This window comes from Saimiri boliviensis, chromosome 17 (assembly GCF_048565385.1).
Source record: "Saimiri boliviensis isolate mSaiBol1 chromosome 17, mSaiBol1.pri, whole genome shotgun sequence".
Lineage (NCBI taxonomy): Eukaryota > Metazoa > Chordata > Mammalia > Primates > Cebidae > Saimiri > Saimiri boliviensis.
In genome coordinates this window covers 68,795,564-68,815,450 of record NC_133465.1, presented here as the reverse complement: position 1 = coordinate 68,815,450, position 19,887 = coordinate 68,795,564, and the positions used below count along the sequence as shown (strand labels likewise).

The window sequence follows — 19,887 nt, the reverse complement described above, 5'->3', positions numbered from 1 at the left end:
AGATTCCCTGGGTTTGGGCCCCAGGTCTGCTGGCATGCTGCCTGTGTACCTCGGAGTGGGTTCTTCTAGCATTCTACACCTCAGTTTCCTCTTAGGGTCACTGGAAGGGCTAATGGGTTACGCTGCCAAAAGGGATCCCCTCCGTCCCAGTGTGGCCCTGCAGCTCTGTCTAAGCCGCCTGATCAAGGAGACTACAGCAGCCGCAGAGAGCTGCCCTCCCCGCCACCATCCTCACGTGTGCTTAGGCCAAGGAAGACCCTCGGGCAGCAGCAGCACAGTTTATTAAGCCAATAAAATCTGAAGTGCATGAGCTCTGGAGACCCCTGAGGTCTTTTTATGTGCAGGAAGGAGCTGGAGGGTTTCCTGGGCCTGAGTCTTTCTTGCTGCCTGGAACAGGTGGGTGTGCAGTAATCTGCCCTCTCCCCTGTGTCCCCATCCCAGGAAGGCACCTGTCACCTGACAGCCAGCCCCGCCACCTGCCCCCATCCTGGGGACCCTGGTCTGGCCTGGCCTACTGTCCTCGCTCGGACATTGCGGGAGCATGGGACAGAGCCCGGCAGACGCATGCTCCTGCTCTCGAGGTGCTGGTGACCTGCCTCCCGCCCACCGCACCTCATCCATCAGACATGCTCAGGCCACAGCCCCTTCCTCACCTCCGCTGCACCCTAGGAAGGTGGGTCAGGCCATGGCTCGCTGCCGCCGGCTTCTCTGTCTCTCCGAGAACCTCCCCTGGCCCTGCTCTTCTCCTTGTCTCTCCTGCTGCCTGCCCGCTTCTCTTCCCAGCCCTCTTCTTTGTCTCCCGAAACTTCTCGTGGTGTGCCTAATTCCTGAAGGCTGCAGCGGCTTTGCAGACGCAGCCCCACCTCGCTGCGCACACACAACCCTGAGAATCGATTCAGAAAACGATTAGTTATAGCATGGTAGCGCTGCTAACTGTGGCATTTTGCTTTGCAGCTATTGATACATCATCAGAATTGAGAAGCGATAGTCGGGAAGGGGGAGGAGAAGGGAGACAGGAGACGCCTGTCCTGAAATGTCAGCTCTGACGGGGGGAGGGATTTTTCAGGCCCGAGCTGACGCTGGCATCTGGGTCGATCTCATCACAGCCACACCTGACCTCACACAGGCTTGGGAGGGCCGGTGTGTTCCAGGTTTGTGAGAGTGCAGTCCTTGTCCCCCAGCAGACATGAGGCCTCGGGCTGCCTCCTTCCTCGCCCGATTTCTGCCATCATGGGGGCACCACTGCCCACTCCACTAGCCCACACTGCATGCTGGGTAGACCATGAAGAGGTGGTCTACGTCCGAGTGAGAGCACTGGGCCAGACCAGACCAGGGTCCCCATGATGAGGGCAGGTGGCGGAGCTGGCTGCTTCTGTTGATGGACAGGATCAGCTGCAGAATCCCAATCTAGGAGAGACCCAGAGGCCCTGACTCAGGGTTCTCCAGGGAAACAGAGTCAATAGGACCTAGGTAGGTAGGTAGGTGATAGATAGACAGATCGAACCGATTTTAAGGAACTAGGTCACATTATTGCAGTGGCTGCTGAATCTGAACTCTATAGGATGGGCAGACAGGCTGGAACCTCAGGCAGGAATTGATGCTGCAGCTATTTATTTATTCATTTGTTTAGAGATAGAGTCTCGCTCTTGTCACCCAGGCTGGAGTGCAATGGCACGATCTTGGCTCACTGCAACCTCTGCCTCCTCAGTTCAAGCGATTCTCCTGCCTCAGCCTCCTGAGTAGCTGGGACTACAGGTGCCTACCACCATGCCCAGCTAATTTTTGTATTTTTAGTAGAGATGGGATTTCACCATGCAGGCTGGTCTCGAACTCCTGACCTCAGGTGATCCGCCTGCCTCGGCCTCCCAAAGTGCTGGGATTACAGGCGTAAGCCACTATGCCCAGCTGGTGTTGCAGTCTTGAGGTAGAATGTTTTTCCCCAGATAGCCTTAGTTTTTGCTGTGAAGGCCTTTTGACTGACTGGATGAAGCCCACCCACCCACATTATGAAAGGCCGTATCCTATACTGAAATCAACTGATTTTAGACGTTAGCCAGATACCAAATACCACTCAGCAACACCTGAGTTTGTGCTGGACGGAATCCCAGGGGACAACAGCCTGGTCACTGACCATCAAATGTCCCAAGACCCCAAGAGCTGCCGACCAGGGCTCAGTGGATGGGCCTAGGGTTCAGTGAGCTCCTGGATGCGGCACTGTTTCTGAGCGTTATGGAAAATGGGCTCCTAACTTGCATTAGATGTTTAATGCCGAGGCAGCATTGGGGGTGACCTGTCTGCGCTGCCAGTGAGCGACAGAGCAGTGCTCCCACCACAGAAAGGCTCAGACAGAGGCCGGGGACTGTGGGAGGAGGGTGGAGTTCCTCCTCCTCTGTACGCCTGCAGGAGCTCCACCTCCCTGACAGGTCAGGACCCGCGGCAGTGGGGAAAGAGACAGCCATTGCTGGCTGTCCGGGAAGCAGGGCGGGGCCGGGGGTGAGGTAGGAGAGAAAAAAGAGACAGGGTTGGGGGTACCCATGGGAGCCTCTGCTGGGAGGAGTGCAGAAAATAGTGTACAGGAACCTCAAGCTTGGTGACAGATTGTGCTGGGGAGGTCTCACCCTGGCCTGGGTGGGACGGCCGGGCTGAGGTTTGCACCAATCATGGGGTGAGGACCCTGGGAAGGAGGTGAAACTGACTGTGAAGGGCCTAGACCCTCAGGCTCAGGAATCTGGACTTAACCCCCAGACTCTGAGGGTCTTTCGAGGGATTTTAAACAACCTTTGTGCTTTAAAAATCTACTGTAGGGACAGCGTGGGGAATCCATGCTAAGGAGGACATGCTGAAGGCAGGGAGTGCAAATAGGAGTTGGAAGACAGCGCCCGGGGTAGCCTCGCATTCACACATTCACTCCTCACTCCTCACTCCTCACTCCCTGAGCACCTGCGGCGTGCCGGGCCCTACCCCAGCATGGAGGCACACAGCCACGCCACGTGTCCTCAGGCAGCTTCCGTTTCAGGGCGTCGTGTACAAATGAAGTACGTGACGACCCTGCCTTATGACTGTGGTGTATAAAGAACTACCTGAGCCTGGGTAATTTATTAAGGAAAGAGCTTTAATGGACTCACAGTTCCTGGTGTCCGGGAGGCCTCAGGACACTTACAATCACGGCAGAAGACAAAGCAGAAGCAATGCGCGTCCTACATGGGAGCAGGAGACAGAGAGCGAGGGGGACTTACCAAACACTTTCCAACCATCAGATCTCACGAGAACTCACTCACCATCACAAGAACGGCACTGGGGAAACCGCCCCCCTGATCCAGTCACCCGCTACCAGGTCCCTCTCTCCACATGTGGGGATTACGATCTGAGATGAGATTTGAGCAGGGACACAGAGCCAACATGTGTTACGGTGCGACAGGCCAGGAGCAGAAGTGGCAGGTGATGGGGCGGGGACTTCCTCCGATATGATGGTTGGGGGCTTCTCTGGTGGGGGGAGGAGGCCTGGACAAGCAGTTGTTGTCCAGCGCCTGGAAGAGGGGACCACATGTTCGAGGACCCTGAGGTCAAATCCAACCAGAAGGCCCCATGGGTGGGGCGGGGGAGCAAGGAGCAGGTGTGAGAAGTGGGATGGTGGGGTAGAGGGCAGGTAGGGGATGGGGCAGTGCCCGCGGGACCAGAGCCCCGGGGTGGGTGAGGAAGGCTCAGAAGAGGTGGAGAGAGGAAGAGTCTGAGTTTCAGGGAGCCCCTCATCACGCGATGCCCTTTCCTGCGCCGTCTGCTTTCTCCTACCTGTGCAAAACCCACTGTCAGCGGCCTTGAGGAACACAAGCCACATGAGGCTCCGTCTTAGCGGACTGGGGCTGCTATAACAAGATGTGGGTGGCTTAAACGACAAACACTTACTTTTTCTTTTTTTGAGACAGAGTCTTGCTCTGTTGCCCAGGCTAGGGTGCAGTGGTGTAATCTCAGCTCACTGCAATCTCTGCCTCCAGGGTTCAAGCGATTCTCTTGTCTCAGCCTGCCTAGTAGCTGGGATCATAGATGCCCACCACCATGCCCAGCTCACTTTTGTATTTTTAGTAGAGACAGAGTTTCACCATGTTGGCCAGGCTGGACTCAAACTCCTGGCCTCAAGTGGTCGCCCACTTCGGCTTCTCAAAGTGCTGGGATTACAGGCGTGAGCCACTACACCCCGTGGTTTCTTACAGTTGTGGAGACTGGAAAGTCCAAGATGCAGGTGCCAACATATCTGGTATATTCCTACCTGGGAGAGGGGAAAGGGGAGAGAAAGAGAGAGAGAGAGAGAGGCTCTAATGAGGGCACTCATCCCACTGGGAGAGCCCCACCCTCATGACTTTATTACCTCCCAAAGACCCCACCTTTAAATACCATCACATTCGGTCTTCAAGGGAACAGAAACACTCAGACCACGGCAGGGTCAGTCCCTGCTCACAGCCGACACAGAACAGCAGACTGAGCCGCTAAGAGGCAGAAGCCAGGTGCCCCCTTGACAAGGCCCCCCACCCCCAGCATCTAGCAGGGAAGCCTGGTGGCCAGAGGCGTTCACGCTGTCAATCCCCGGGGAGCCTAAGATGAAGAAGGAGAATCCGCAGTCGCTCGCGGTGACACTGACGGGTTCTGATGAGAAAACAGCCTTGCTTCCCATCAGGGGCGTAGCTCGGCGGCAAGTGCAAACCACGGGGCTGCTCAGCCCACAGTGGTCCTTCCGCATCCTCTAGGAGCCAGCCCAGGGCTCGGGAACTGGGCCTGGTTATGGGGCTGGTGCTGCTGATCTATCCCCAGGGAGGCTCTGCTGGCTTGAGAGAGACCCGGGGCTCGTCTTGGGGACAGGCAACTGGGCCATCCCCTGATCTGTCCAACCTCCAGCCTGACCCCGTCACCCACTGGCACTCTCCCCTCTGACCCCAGCTTCAGTTTTGATTCTGTGAGTCTCACCTGCAATTTCCAGGTCTGTGGAGCTCAGGGCACCTTCTACCCATGAGGTGGTGAGCAGGGCCATCTTCTTACCACTTCTTCCAGCCTGACGCATTCCTGTTTGCATCGTGCAAAAGACATAGTTTCCGTGACCCTCTGTCCCGTAGTATTTTAAATCAAGAGAGTGTGTGTCTGATGCTCTCCAGATATTCACAGGTTGAAAATGGTTTTGTTCTCTTGTTTTCTTTTTAAAACGCAGTGTGAAGTCACAACAGCCCGAGGAAATTCTGCCACCATTTCCCCAGAGCTGGTGTGCAGCCCCTCCCGCTGGGAACCTGTTCCTGGAGCCATCCCTCTGCACACAGGTACGAGCCTCTTACGCAATGCTTTCTGCTCCTCCCAAGCTGGTTCTCAGCTTCGTGCTTCTCTCAGGCCTGGGGGTGGCCCATGGCCATGCGGGGGTGACACATGAGGGCGTCTGCAAAGGGAGCTTTGGTCTGCAGAGAGGAGGGTCCCCACCATGGGGTTCCCCAACTCTTCTGTGTTTTTCACGTGCCCTTCCCCAGTCCCCCCACTGAAATGCAAATCAGCAAGTATATAATAGATAATTAATAGACTGATCAGCCAGCGAGGGAGGTAAGTAGATAAATAATTGTAATTATCCTTGGGTTGCCCATAAATCCCCTCACTGCCTTTTTATTAAACTCTCTGTTTACAGGAGTCATTTATATTGCATGTCATTTCGCCTCCCCCGCCTCCTGGGCGGCTCCCACCGGGGCTGACCTAGGGCGGAACAGCACTGTGTGACAGACACATCCTCTCCCGGTGGAGCTTGTCCTGGGCACAGGTGTCAAAAAGCTTTGCCCAAGCGGCCAGCCGGACGGCAACCGAGCCAATGCGCGCGGCTCACACAAGGCCCTCCTTCTGCGCCCCGAGGTGGCCACAGCCTATATTTAGGCCCGAGCTGGAAGCCTTTATTATACTTGGCATCTGTGCTGGAGGTACGAGCTCATTCTTCTCCCCAGGGATGGCCTTGGCCTATTAATAGCCTTGGCTGAGATTCCCTCCTCACTCCAAGTGCCAAGAGAGAAAGTGGGTTAATAAATATCAAAGAAAACTCCCTCAGAGGGCCTGGGGCCAGACTCTCCCCGGCTCTCCAAGACTCGTGGCTGTCAGGCCCCAAACCAGGAGAGGGGTTTCCTTTTCCCCCAGCCTCTCGTATCCCTCCTGACAGAGCCCCAGCACCCAGGCTGGCGGGTCTGAGGACCAGCCGTGGCAGAGCTCTCCTGGGAGTCCATGGAGCGGGGGTGGAGGAGTTCACCACCATGGAAGGCCGGGGAGGTCGGTGGGGCTGTTGGCATCTGGGCGGCGGAGAGAGGGAGGCAGGGAGGGCGCCCTGGACCTTCTGACACCTTCCTTCTGGCCTGAACCCTCTCATGTCCTTCTGCTGACTCAGCAGCATGGAAGAGAGGGGAGGAAGTGGCCTCGGGATGGCCCCCGAGGAAGAGCCTATCCTCATCCCCTCCCAGGCCTGGGGGCTGCGGCAGGAATCATTTAGCCTGAGTTGGAAACAGTAAGAGAAGGGAGCCCCAGGAACAAAGCAGGGAGGGGAGGGGCGCTCCTGAGGCCAGGCGTGCCAGGGTGGGCTGGCAGCAGGCTCTGCTGCACTGATTCATTTGATCAGCCGAATTTCAGGAGAGCCACCTGCGTGCGGGCCGTGGCTGGCATTCTGCATGGATGTGCGAGCCGCCCTGGCCTGGCGTGTTGTCGGCTAGCGCTGCTGAGTGCCTTGGGTCGGGAAAACGTCTCACAGCCCCGTCTCGTTTACCTTCCGCCGTTGGCACGCAAGGGTGCTCTTAGCAGGGCTCAGGGAGGTCACGGCCACCCAGCTGGGAACGGGCAGAGCTGAAGCTCAGACGTGGGTTATCTGGCCGCAGCAGCCGCCTGCAGGCCTCGTGTCAGGATATTTCTGCAGAGCATGGGGCCCTGTCGGCTGGATTCCGTCCGTGCTCTCCGCCTTTCACCCACTGGACATGAAGTCAGACTGCGGATGCTGCTGCTTTTATGAAATTTGACCTTAGCTGAGCTCTAGCAGGGTGGCCAGTGACGGCAGAGTCTGGGCAGCCTCCAGCCACTGGCCTGCACAGCCACTGCCCAGGGCTGGACGCTGGAGGCTACGGCACGTCAGCCCTGGACAGTCAGCCAGGCTGTGCACTCTCTGCTGGTGGTTCTCTCCTTGGAGAGAGGCTGGCTGCCCACGGCAGAGAGGGAATTCGGGCTGAGCAAACAGAAAGGCCTTTTTAAGTTTCATTCAATGGAATTAAAGTCTGAAAAATGGCCCAGCGGAGGCTCCCTGCCCTTTCAGGAGTTTGTTCAGCTCAGAGCTGTGCAGCTGGTCTCCCCCGCCCCAGCCCACACAGTCTGCGCAGAAGGAGGACACGGGGCCAGGGGAGAGGCAGAAAGATCTGACAGTGACTCCTCCAAAGGCTTTCTCCCCTGCTCAGGGGCTCGCTGGAGGGAGCGGCCGAGCCCATTTCACGTCCGTCTGTCCAGAGCAAGTGGACAAGGGGACAGGGCTCTGCCCACGGTTGGGAAAATGCAGGCGGAAGCCTGTGTCTCTGAAACCAAACGACAAGCCCCCTGGGACCCCTCTGTGTCATCTTGGTTTTTTCTGATGATTTTGTGGACCTTTTTAGAGTTTCTTATCTGATTCTGTTTTGGGGAGCTGGGATGAGTGGAAAAGAAAAACATAGGGTTTGAAAGGCAGGATGAAACTGACCCCTTCACTCCAGTAACAGCTATGACAGCAGGGCATGGCTGGCCACAGGGTTCCAGTCCCCCGCCCCTACCTCGCCCCTTCCCCACCACACAGGCAAGAACTTTTACTGGCTCTGCTTAATCTGCCTGATCTTCAGGAACTGAGCCCCCAGGGCCGCCATTGGAGGGATTGGTGATTGATTAAGGATAACCAGAGCTGCGCTTCCTGCCCTGGCTGGGTGGTGGCCCACCCACTCTGCTGAAATAGCGTCCTCTGAGAGCAAGGCTGCAGGGGAATCCACCCAGCCCACTAAGCTCGGGGCTCAGGATGGCGTCGGTGGAAACTAATGGAGAGCAAGGGCCTAAGACGTGGTGTTAAGGAGGAGCCAAGAGAAGGAGGTGGGGGGGTTGGTTCTCCCACAGACACCCGCAGGTGTAAGCAAGAGTGCCCCGAGAGCACGGCCCCGTTCACAGGCAGCCCTCCCTCATGCAGCCCAGTGGCCACCAGCACCTTCAGGGAATCTTAGAGCTGGCACCAAGTCAGAGGCCCCGGGTTTGATTTCCATCCTCTTTCATTCTGATCCCATCAACTTCCTTCCCCTGGGGTCAGGAAGGTCTGGGCACCTTCCGCAAGATCAATATTTTTCTTTTTCAATTAAAGTCAGGTCAGTATCTTTTTATTATTACACAAGCGATAGATGTTTTGTGGAAAATACCAACAAGAAAAACAAGTAACAATCTGTCAGAAATAACCGCAGCTTACGCCTCGGTGTGTGTCATGTGTGTGATCTTCCAGCGTCTGTATACATAGATATTTTTTTGTTTTGTAATCTGTTGTTTTCACTAGACGGTATTTTCAGGAACATACGTTTAGGTTGCTGTTAACCTCATTCTTCATGATTGAATATCATTCCATTGCATAGAAAAACCGTAACCAATCCCTCGAGCCTGTTTGCAAGTGCTAAGACAGGCGTTAGCCACCAACCCTATTTCCAAAACTCTGTGCTGCACCCTAAGAAACTAGAAGATTAATTTTCCAAATGGGAATTAGAAAATGATTATTCACGTTAGAAAGGAGTCTACAAACATACACTCCAAAGAGCTTCTTTGAGAAATGGGCTCCCTGGGGCATTAGAACTTCCTGCAGTGGGTAAAACCCCAAGTCACAGGCAGCTGCAGAGTGGGTGGTGCATCTGACTTTGTGTTTCTTCCCTCATGGAGATCCTTCCCAGGCCCACCAGATGCATGTGTGGGCATGTATACACACACACACACACACACACACACACACACAGGCAGACATGCACACACACAGGCACAGGCAGACATACACACACACACACACACACACACACACAGGCAGACATGCACACACACGCACACACACACGCACAGGCAGACATGCACACACACAGGCAGACGTGCAGACACACACAGGCAGACATGCACACACACATGCACAGGCAGACATACACACACACGCACACACACACACAGAGGCAGACATGCACACACACGCACACACACACGCACAGGCAGACGTGCACACACACACACACAGAGGCAGACATACACACACACAGGCAGACATGCACACACACACGCACAGGCAGACATGCACACATGCACACAAACACATGTGCACACTGTGTGCAGCACACACAGGCACACACACACATGCCTGTGCACCTGGTGTGTGGAAGCTTCTCTCCATTGCCAGCTGAAAGGTGATGTTAATTAACTCATTATTAATCACATCTATTTATCACATGGTCTGCTCCTAGCAACCATTCCTGGGGAATAAACTATTATTTCTCTCTAAAGGACAAAGGGAAATAGATGTTGATGAGGCTGGTCAGGTCAGCGCCCCCAGCCCACGTGACTTATTATTTCAGGAGGCAAGCAGATAAACCTCAGAGGGAACGATGCTCAGGGGACTTTTAATAAAACAAGGTTTAAAAGAAATCCAAACCCCAGGCCTGCAGGTTAGCGTCTGAAGGCTCCCCAGCACCTGCAGGGCACACGGTGGAGCCCCTAAGAGCATCTTTGTCCTAACAAGTCCAGCTGAAGACCCCTGAGGTCCCCACCTCCCCAGGACCAGTCAGAGGATGCTGCCCACAGGTGAAGCATTTGTGTGTGTATTTATGCAACCATATGCCAATACTCAGTAAACATATTTCTGGTATATTTATATTTAATTTCAGGTATACATATTTCTAAAATAATTTGGTGAATTAAAACTCATAGGATAAAATGGACTATCATATTCTAGTTGAGACAAGGTCTCATTCTGGTGCACAGGCTGGAGTACAGTGGCGTGATCACAGCTCACTATCGCCTCTACCCCCAGGCTCAAGCAATCCTCCCACCTCAGCCTCCCCAATAGCTGGGACCACAGGTACACACCATCACAACCAGCTAATTTTTAAAAATCTCTTTTATAGAGATGGGATCTCACTATGCTGCCCAAGCTGGCCTCAAACTTCTGGGCTCAAGAAATCCTCAGGCCTTGGCTGGCCAAAGTGCTGGGATTACAGGCGTGAGCCTCCATGGCCAGCCAAAATGACCTTTTAAAGCGAACAACTCAGTGGCGTTGAGTACCTTCACCACCTCTGTCTAATTCCAAAACATTTCCACCACTCCAAGTCAAACCCCCTGCTCGGGAATATTTTAAATATTATTTTGTTTTAAAAGGTGCCCCAACTACCACCAGCCAAAAACATTGCAAACCAAGGCCAGTTCAATGGTGTATATAAAGCCTGGGACTTGGTATCATTCATTCATTAACTCACTCACTTCTTTTGCCATCTTTTTTTCCTTTTTTTTTTTTTTTTTTTTTGAGACAGAGTTTCACTCTTGTTGCCCAGGCTAGCATGCAACAGTGTGATCCTGGGTTCAAGTGATTCTCCTGCCTCAGCCTCCCAAGTAGCTGGGATTATTTTTTATATTTTTAGTAGAGATCGGTTTTCGCCATGTTGGCCAGGCTGGTCTCAAACTCCTGACCTCAGGTGATCCACCCACCTCAGGCTCCCAAAGTGCTGGGATTACAGGCATGAGCCACCGCACCCGGCCATCACCGTCCATTTCTGTAGCGCTTGCCAGGAAGAGAAACACCTGGGTGGAGCCCTGGCTCCGTCTTATTAGCGAGTGAGCCTGGGTCACGTACGTAACCTCTAGGCCTTGGTTTCTTATCCACGAAATGGGACAATAACTTCTTTCTTGAAGGGCTGTTGATGAAGGGGACGGGTCTTTATTTATTGCGTCTGAAGGAATCAGCACAGTGCCCGGCTCACAGTGAGAGCTCAGCAGGTGCACACATTTGTTCACATTGGTTTTTAATTACGTTAGAATACACAGAGCAAATGCTGACATCTTGACCTTTTTTAGTCTAGTGGTGTAAGTGCATTTACATTGCGTGCAACCATCACACCATCTGCCTCCTGAACGCTTCATCTTCAAAGCTGAAACCCTGTTCCCAATAAATAATATCTCCCCCCAGTTTAGAACCCCCCACCCCAACCACCAGCCCCCCGAAGTCTCCACCCCACCTTCTATCTCTGTGAGTTGATGACTCTCGGGACCTCACGTGAGTGGAATCGCACAGTATTTGTCCTTTGGAGTCTGGCTTATTTCACTCAGCATAATGTCTTTGGGGCTCATCCACCCTGTGACCTGTGTCAGGATTTCCTTCCTCTTAAAGCCCCATAGATTCCAGTGTATGGGCGGACTGCTTTCCGCTTCTCCATCCATTCCTGGATGGATGCCTGGGCTGCTGTCCCTTTTGGCCACTGGGGGTAGTGCTGCTGTGGGTGGGTCTGGATTTTTATGACTATCTTGCCACTGTGTGATGGAAGACGGACACACTTAGAAACCCGCTTTCCAGCAGGTGCTTCTCCCCTGCTTTCTCACACGTAAAGGCAAATCCTGCGAGACTGGCCCACAGATGGCCTCTAGATGAGCAGGGACGGAGCCTTGTCAGGGTGACCCTGAGTGCCAGACTGTTCGGAGTACACCTTTGTGGTCTCAGGCTTGAAAACACGCACGCCACCAGGCAGTGTTACCCCAGCGCTGCACAAGGCTTATTGGAGCTGCAGCGCCCTGGGACACCCTGTCTTCTATTAACTGCTCCCCCCAGAGGGGTTCCAGGTCTGGGTGTGACCCAGATGTACAAGTCAAGGCCCCAGAGGGCCGGGCCTCTTACAGGGCTTGGTCCAGGTGTGTGACTTCCTTCTTCACATAACAGGAACTACATTAAACAGGCCAGGACCCAGAGAGCAGCCTCTGAGGCCGGGGAGCCTCTCCTAGCCAGAGGTCACTCCCTGGGTCCTATGTGTGTTAAAACTCCCGAGGGGCAGGGACTGGGAAGGGGTGACCTGGTGGCCCGCAAGGTTTCAGGAGGCAACAGTGGGGAAGAAGGGCATGTTTTCTCAGAGCAAAGGCAGGAGTCAGGGGCCCTGTGTCGGTCCTGGTGGCCATGCCTCTCCTGCTTGGGACTTCATTTATGAAAGCTTTGTGGCCGCCTAAGGAAGAATTTTCTGGAAAGGAAACACTGAAACGTCCATTTTCTCCTGAGACCCATTCATCTCTTCTAGAAACTTACAATACAGTTGCAGCCCCAAGTGCCTCCCCAAGGTCTCCGGAGCAGAGGTACAGGGTCACGCCCGGGTTTCCCCCGCAGTCTCGAAACGTTGGCCTGGAAACCAGATGCCCTGGGCGTTGATCACATCAGGCAAAACAGCAATAACAATAGTCACAGCAATGTCATCTTTATCCGAAACGGTCGCTCCGTCAGTTCTGGCAGACCACGCCGGTCCACTCCGCCCTGGCCTCCTGGTCTCCTCACTGACCGTCTGGTAGATCGTTTCTGTCATTCACGGTTAAGCTTCTTTAACCCACGCAGATTCTCCGCCCCTCCAGGATTTCCTCCCAAAGTCTATGCCTCTATTTCATTTTTATTAAGAAATGAAAGAGATTTTCTTTTAATCGGGGCTGCAATTTAGTGGGATCCCATCTCCCCACTTTGGATGGCATCACCCACTTTCCTCTCTGGTTCTTCCCGTCTCTGCTGGATTCTGGGTGCTTCCCAGGGCAATGTTGGGTGCTTGGGAACGTTATGGATTTCCCAGGGCTACAATAACACAGCACAGAGAGGGTGGCCCCAACCACGGAAATTTCTTCTCTCGTGGCTATGGAGCCTGCAAGTCCAAGATCAAGGTGTTGGCAGGAGCCAGAAATGGTGGCTCACGCTTGGAATCCCAGCACTTTGGGAGGCTGAGGTGGGCAGATCACCTGAGGTCAGGAGTTTGAGACCAGCCTGGCCAACATGGCAAAACCCCATCTCTACTAAAAATGCAACCGTTAGCGGGGCGTGCCAGCAGGTGCCTGTAAGCCCAGCCACTCGGGAGGCTGAGGTGGGAGAATGTCTAGAACCTGGAGAGCAGAGGCTGCAGTGAGCCGAGATCGCGCCGCTGCGCTCCAGCCTGGGCCACAGAGCGAGACTCTGTCTCAACAGAATAAAATAAAATAAATAAAATAAAAAGCTGTTGGCAGGTTCCTTCCAAGGCCTAATCAAGGAAAGCCCTGTGGGGTATTGAGGTGCTGTCTAAACAGAGATGCTGGAGGCGGGGACGTGGCCACTCCCCCTGGCACGTAGATGCCATCCTCTCATGCCATGTGTCGTCATGGGCCTGTCCCTCTGTCTGCGTCCCTGCTAATCTCCTCTTCAGGAGACCAGTCACACTGGGTTAGGACTCACTCAGTTTAGCCAAATTTCCCCTTCAACGTCTATATCTCTAAACACAGTGACCCCTTGGTATCCTCAGGTGGTTGGTTCCAGAAACCCCACGATCTGATGATGCTCAAGACCCCAGTACAAAACAGCGTGGCCTCTGTGTGTAACCCACCCGCATCCTCCTGGACCCTCAGATCACCTCTAGGTGACTCACAAGACCTCATACAATGTAGATGCTACGTAAAGAGCAATTGCACTGTATTTTTTCACTCCTGTTATTGATATCATTGGATTGTTATTTTTATTTATTTTTTCTAATACTTTTGATCTGCAGTTGGTTGAACCTGCAGATGCAGAACCCTAAGATGCGGAGGGCCACCTATACAGTTCCATTCTGAGGGACCAGTGGTTAGGACTTCAACACAGGAATCTTGAGGGGACAAAACTCAGCCCCTAACAGTGCCTTACGCTGTCTAGGGTTGTGTCTGGGTGAGCTGGGCAGGGTTTGCAGGTTTGTTTTCCGGAATGAGACCCGCCCCTACATCCCGCCCTCTCTGGACTCTGTTTTGCCAGCACCGAGATGCCACACCTGGCCTCTTACTTATCAGTTAATTTCCCATGTCCCTCCCGTATTTCTGAAACCAGCTGCATCTGCTGCCAGGGAGGATTTCAGCAATGCTGAGTCCAGACAAACCTCTCCAGTTACAGACACACGCCCTCCCGTCTCCCAGTCTCGCATCAGCAGGCCGCCGCCCGGTGCCACCACCCAGCCCTGATCGATCGCGCCTCTAGGGTCTGTTTGCTGCTGTCTTGTTCTGCCATCAAGGTCAACATCACTCGTGTCCAGCGGCAGTGACGTGTGGCGGCGATGCCCACACCACAGCCCTCTACTCTCTTCCACGTCCTTGGTTGAAAAACCACTCCAGCTCTCCCACCGCCCCTGACACCTCAAACTCAGGGTGTGTAAGTGGGGGCAGTGTCCACAGGAGGGGTCCCCAGCCTGCCCAGCCGAGATGACCCTCAGATCTCAGGGGCACTTTCCGACGCATCACTGGCCTGAGATGGCTTCCTCAGCAGGTTCTGGGGTTGAAACGTGGTTCTCCTGGCACCCCACTTTCCACCAAGCATCGATTTGGTGACTTGGTGGCTGCAGAATCTTCCTGACCCTCTCCATCAAGTGAAGCATTGGCTTGCTGACCGCTGCACCCTTGGCCATGCTGCTTCCTGGCCTGGAAAGCCCTTGCTAGTCAAAAGCTGCTTGTCTTCTGTTATTTAATCCAGGCATCCTCTCCTGGAGAAGCTAGCCCCGACTCTCCCAGCGCCGCCTCTCTTTTTTCTGTACTCACCCATCATGATGCCAGGCTCTGCCTCCAGCCCCTTCTCTACCAGGAGGGAGCAGCTAAAAGCAGAGATTTGTTGCAATTAAGCTTTGCCCCCACCCATGCCTTCACAGTGCCCAACACTTATGTGGTGTCCAACAAACTGCCCATTAAATGCAGACGTAGCTCCTTTCCCTGGGGTGTTGCTCGGTGGGGTGCTGCAAAGTAGCTGCAGATGCTTTTCTGACTTCCAGAGGACGTTCCCGGAGCTCCGGGACCTGCCTGGTCTGAGCTGCCTCGCGTCTACTTTCAACTGTTTAAGATGCTGCTGAGTCTAGTGACTTAACCCAAAGGCATTTTATGTTTGCTTGACAGCAAACTCTCCACAAGGAGAAGCTACCAGAATGGGACACTAATACCCGTTCCATCTTCCCAGACACATGCTTTGTTTGTAATTCAGAGGCTTGTTTTTTTAAAATTTGACAATTTGGGTATAGTCAGACAAATAGGCTTTTCTGCTCAGCTGTCTAGAACAATTTCTAAAGAGTAGCTGGAATGGGGCGGGGAAGCACCCAGGACCGGAGTGGCCTCATCTGCTCCTGTGGCCCGATTCCATAACTTTCTGAGGGCCACCTATGGGCTGGTCAGTGTGGCCAGCTGTGTTTATTGTGAATGAACCACGACTTGGGCCTGACCCCCATGTCCCTGGAAAAGGCATGCTGTGCCCTGGCCTGTGGCCCCTGCTCTGCGGCGGGCACTGAGCCCTACAGCTTTCCAGTGTCTGTCCTACAGCAGCTTTGTTCCTTTCTCCTGGAGGCCAGCACCCAGCCTGCTCCTGGGGCCCTGGGATTGCTGATTGGAAGGGGTCTCAGTGGTACCGGGGGATGGACCCAGGAAGCCACGTCACCAGGGAGAGATGACCCTCACCCGCTCTACTAGTTCCCCTGGGGGCTGACCCAGGACGTGCAGCAGCACCCCAGCTTCGGTGCTTCTCCACAGGGCTGGCTCACGTGAAGGGTACCTTGGTCGTCGATAAGCCTGCCTGGGAGGCTGGATCCCATGGGGCCGGTGGAAGGAGCACTCACTCCATCCCTACATGGGAGTCCAGGGTGTCAGCCGTTTGCCGGGAGTCATTCTCATTCCGTTCTTATGTGACCCCAGTCCCCCACTCATGGCTGCTCAGAGAAGAGGGGGCAGGTAGTGGGCCTTGGAGTTCACTTTGAGAAAATGAACAAACACAGAGCAAGACACCAGCCAAGAGCAGGAGGAAAAAGCCAGAGCTGCTGGGGAGAGGAGGCAGAGGAGGAGAAAGAAGAGAGGGAGGGGGAGGAGGCAGAGGAGATGGAGGGGAAGAGGGAGAGTGGGAGGGGGAGGAGGAAGAGAAGGAGGAGGGGCAGGAGGAGAGGGAGGAAGGAGGGAGAAGAGAGAGAAGAAGAGGAAGGGGAGGAGGGAGAGGAGGGAGGAGATGTGTGGTGTGTGTGGAGGAAGCAGACCTCCCAGGCTGGAGGCCAGGCATGGACTCTGCCTCTCCCCGGCTCCCCGGGCAGGGGTTAGACTGGGGCCACCCTCCTCCAGTCAGGGGACTGTGCCTGTTCTTCAGCGTGTTCCTTTAGCTGACATCCTCACTATACTCGTCATTTTTACCTGCAGACATCACATAAAGTTGGCCCTTGGAGCAGCAAAGCCCAGCCCAGCTCTAGCGAACGATGTGATTATTACGTAACGAGACGAGTCCTTTGACCACATGAGAAATCGAAATCAGACTGTGTGTGTGTATGTGTGTGTATGTTTGTGGCTTTTTGTGGGTGGGGGTTAACATTTTAATTTTTTAGTGATGGCATGTCGTTTTTTTAAAAGTTCTTTTGTACTTTCCTTTTGCTTCTGTGTACTGGGAAGCCCCATAAATTCGGAGCCGTTAAATCTGGCTATGTCAGCGGCCTTCAAAATGAATTGATATTAAATGCAACAAAAGTCTCTAATTCACCCTGTTGCTGCCCTGCCCTCTTCCACCCCCTTCTGGACACCCCTCCCCCAGGTTCAGCCCCACCCAGCTGTAACTGGGAAATGGAAGAATGAAGGTGGCCGTCAGTACTGCTGAGCCACTGGGAATGACGCTAGCTCATCTATTATTTAAATCTCCTCAATTAAGTATTATTTACAAATAACTGCCCTTCCCCACTGCCCTGCCACAGACAGATCCAATCGGGCTGCACAGCCCCCTCCCAGTGCTGCCATCACCCATCCTCAAGCACACCCCACGCTTTTCACCCCACCCCCAGCTGTGCCTGAGCAGTTAGGCTCATCCATCCTTGTGGGATGGACACACGGTGCTGTGGGGGGAGGGGGGCGAAGGGAGCTGACAGTGGGGGAAGGGCAGGAAACCGAGTGTGACATGGTGAGAATGGCTGAAAACTCAGAGAAAAACAAATCAAACAAAATGTAAGCCAACAACTTCTGATCTTTCCATCAGCACTCAGACCCTGAGCCAGGCATTGCTCATCCCAGGCTGCCTGTGGGAAGCCCCTCCCCTTCCCTGAGCTGGAAGTCACTTGCTGGAAAGGAATTGGCTCCTACCCGGAGTGGGCAGAGCTGCCAAGGTGGTGGGCATCCCTCCCTCCCTCGATCCCTCACCTTGCCAGGTTGTGCATTAATTTTTTCCTCCTGCTCTCCCTACAAAACGAATCTTGATTTAAGAAATCAGACCTGGCAGCTGTGTCTCGTCCTTACCATGCTCCAATTGCCAGGGTATGGAAAATCTGCTGTGGGCAGGCAGGATTGCCTTTAAATGCATTTCTAGCACTGTGGATTTAGCGAGGACACACGAGGCGGATGTCATCTGCATGCTGCGTGGCCCATGGGCCCCAGCCACTGGTGTCAAGTAAAACCGTGGCCTTTGAGAAGATTCCCAAATCCAGGCACATTCCCTGTGGCCGTCTTCTCTCACATGGAGTCTCTGACCAGGGCCAAGGGTGTTAGGGAGGACGAGCTAGACTCCAAGTGACACAGAAACACACCACGATCGCAGTGAAAGTCCACGCTGCCTTAAATGGCCGCTGACCTCTTCCATGGCAAGGTCTCACCCACCCCAAAACAGAATCTCTTCCTCTTGATGGACAAAACTTTAGGAAGCTATTCAAACAGGGAGTTGGCAGGGAAATGAATTATAAAGCAAGTGACGAGCAGTCGTGTTTTGGATTAAACGAAGGCAGGTCCGCAGTGGCATGAGCCTTCCTGAACACTGGCCACTGTTTCCAGGTGATAAATGTGTGCCCCATGGGTCATGGGGCAAAGCTGAACCAAGGCCATCTCCAACGCAGCCCCCAGTCCAGAGAGCAGCCCCGGGTGGCAGCGCCTCCCACCGCGGTCGCTGTCCTTGGTGCTGAACTCCTGCCTTTCCCCCCACCCCACCCCCATTCCCCATCTTTGCTGTTTCTCTAAGAAACAGGTGTCCGCCTGGTGCGAGGTGGCTCACGCCTGCAATCCCAGCACTTTGGGAGGCCGAGGCGGGCAGATCATGAGGTCAGGAGATCGAGACCATCCTAGCTAACCTGTCTCTACTAAAAACACAAAAAATTAGGCAGGCGTGGTGGCACATGCCTGTAGTCCCAGCTACACAGGAGGCTAAGGCAGGGGAATTGCTTGAACCCGGAAGGCGGAGGTTGCAATGAGCTGAGACTAGCCTGCACTCCAGCCTGTTTGCAACAGAGTGAGACTCCATCTCAAAACAACAACAGCAAAAAGCAGCAAATGTGTCTGGCTAGGTGTGGTGGCTCACGCCTGTAATCCCAGCACTTTGAGAGGTTAAGGCAAGTGGATCATTTGAGGCCAAGAGCTTGAGACCAGCCTGGCCACCTGGCCAAAATGGTGAAACCTTATCTCTACTGAAAATATGAAAATTATCTGGGCACAGCGGTGGACACCTGTAATCCCGGCTACTCAGGAGGTGGAGGCAGGAGCCTAGGAGGTGGGGGTTGCAGTGAGCAGAGATTGCACTACTGCATTCCAGCCTGGGAGACAGAGTGAGACTCTCTCCAAAAAAAAAAAAAGCAAAGGTGTCTGCTACCAGAGTAGAGCGCAGACACTCAAGGCTAGAACTGGGTGAAAGGTATGCCCCATCTAATCTGATAAACTTCTTCTCCAGTCCACGATTCTGCTGAGGGGACTGGAGAAGAAGTTTATCAGTGTGGAGAAACCGTTAGGGAAGAGCGGTGGCTTGTCAGAAAAGACTAGAAAGCTGGCTCAATTTGCCTTGCTTTTCTGACTCTATAAGGCAGCATGTATAGTAGGCTGCAGTATGAATCTGCGCCTGCTCTGGAAGTCACACAGATGACTCTGTGAGTCTATGCCATTGCTTCCTCTGCCCTACCTGACCCCATGCCAGCTGAGGGCTCTTTCTCAACCCTGTTTCATCTCCCCATCCTGTAACAGCAGCTGGGGCTGAAATCCTAACCAGAATGAGTCCCTGACAGCCTCCCTATTTTTCTCTTCTCCTCCATCTGGCTCATTTGTGGACCATGCCACTGCTATAGGGCAGCATTCCTCCTTATCTGTCAGCCCCCAAAGCAGCAGCTTATCTAAATAAAGAATGACTTAGGCTGGGCACAGTGACTCATGCCTGTAATCCCAGTACTTTGGGAGGACGAGGCAGGTGGATTACCTGGGGCCAGGAGTTCGAGACCAGCCCAGCCAACATAGTGAAACCCTATCTCTACTAAAAATACAAAAATTAGCCAGGCATGGTGGTACGGGCCTAATCCCAGCTGCTTGGGAGGCTGAGGCAGGAGAATCACTTGAACCTGGGAGGTGGAGGTTGCAGTGAGTCGAGATTGCACCACTGCACTCCAGCCTGGGTGACAAAGTGAGACTCTGTGATAGGATAGGATAGGAAAGGAAGAAAAAGAAAGGGAGAGAAAGAGAGAATAAGAAAGAGAGAGAGGGAGGAAGGGAGAAAGAGACTTGATATGAGCAGCAGACAAGCAACTTGGAACATTTTTGTTGACCCCATGTGACCCTGGGCAGGTCACTTTACCCTCCAGATTCTCCATTTTCTTACCTGTTAAACGGAGATCATGAGATGTGCTCTGTTGACCTTCCAGGTCTGATGGAAGGGTCAAATGAGGCAATATCTTTAAGTGGCTTTGAAAA

The 19,887-nt window shown here is 53.8% G+C and overlaps 1 pseudogene; it reads left to right on the top strand.

The window, feature by feature from the left end:
* The window catches only part of LOC101028197 (uncharacterized), a 362,056-nt pseudogene that overhangs the window by 287,448 nt on the left and 54,721 nt on the right, over nt 1–19,887 (top strand).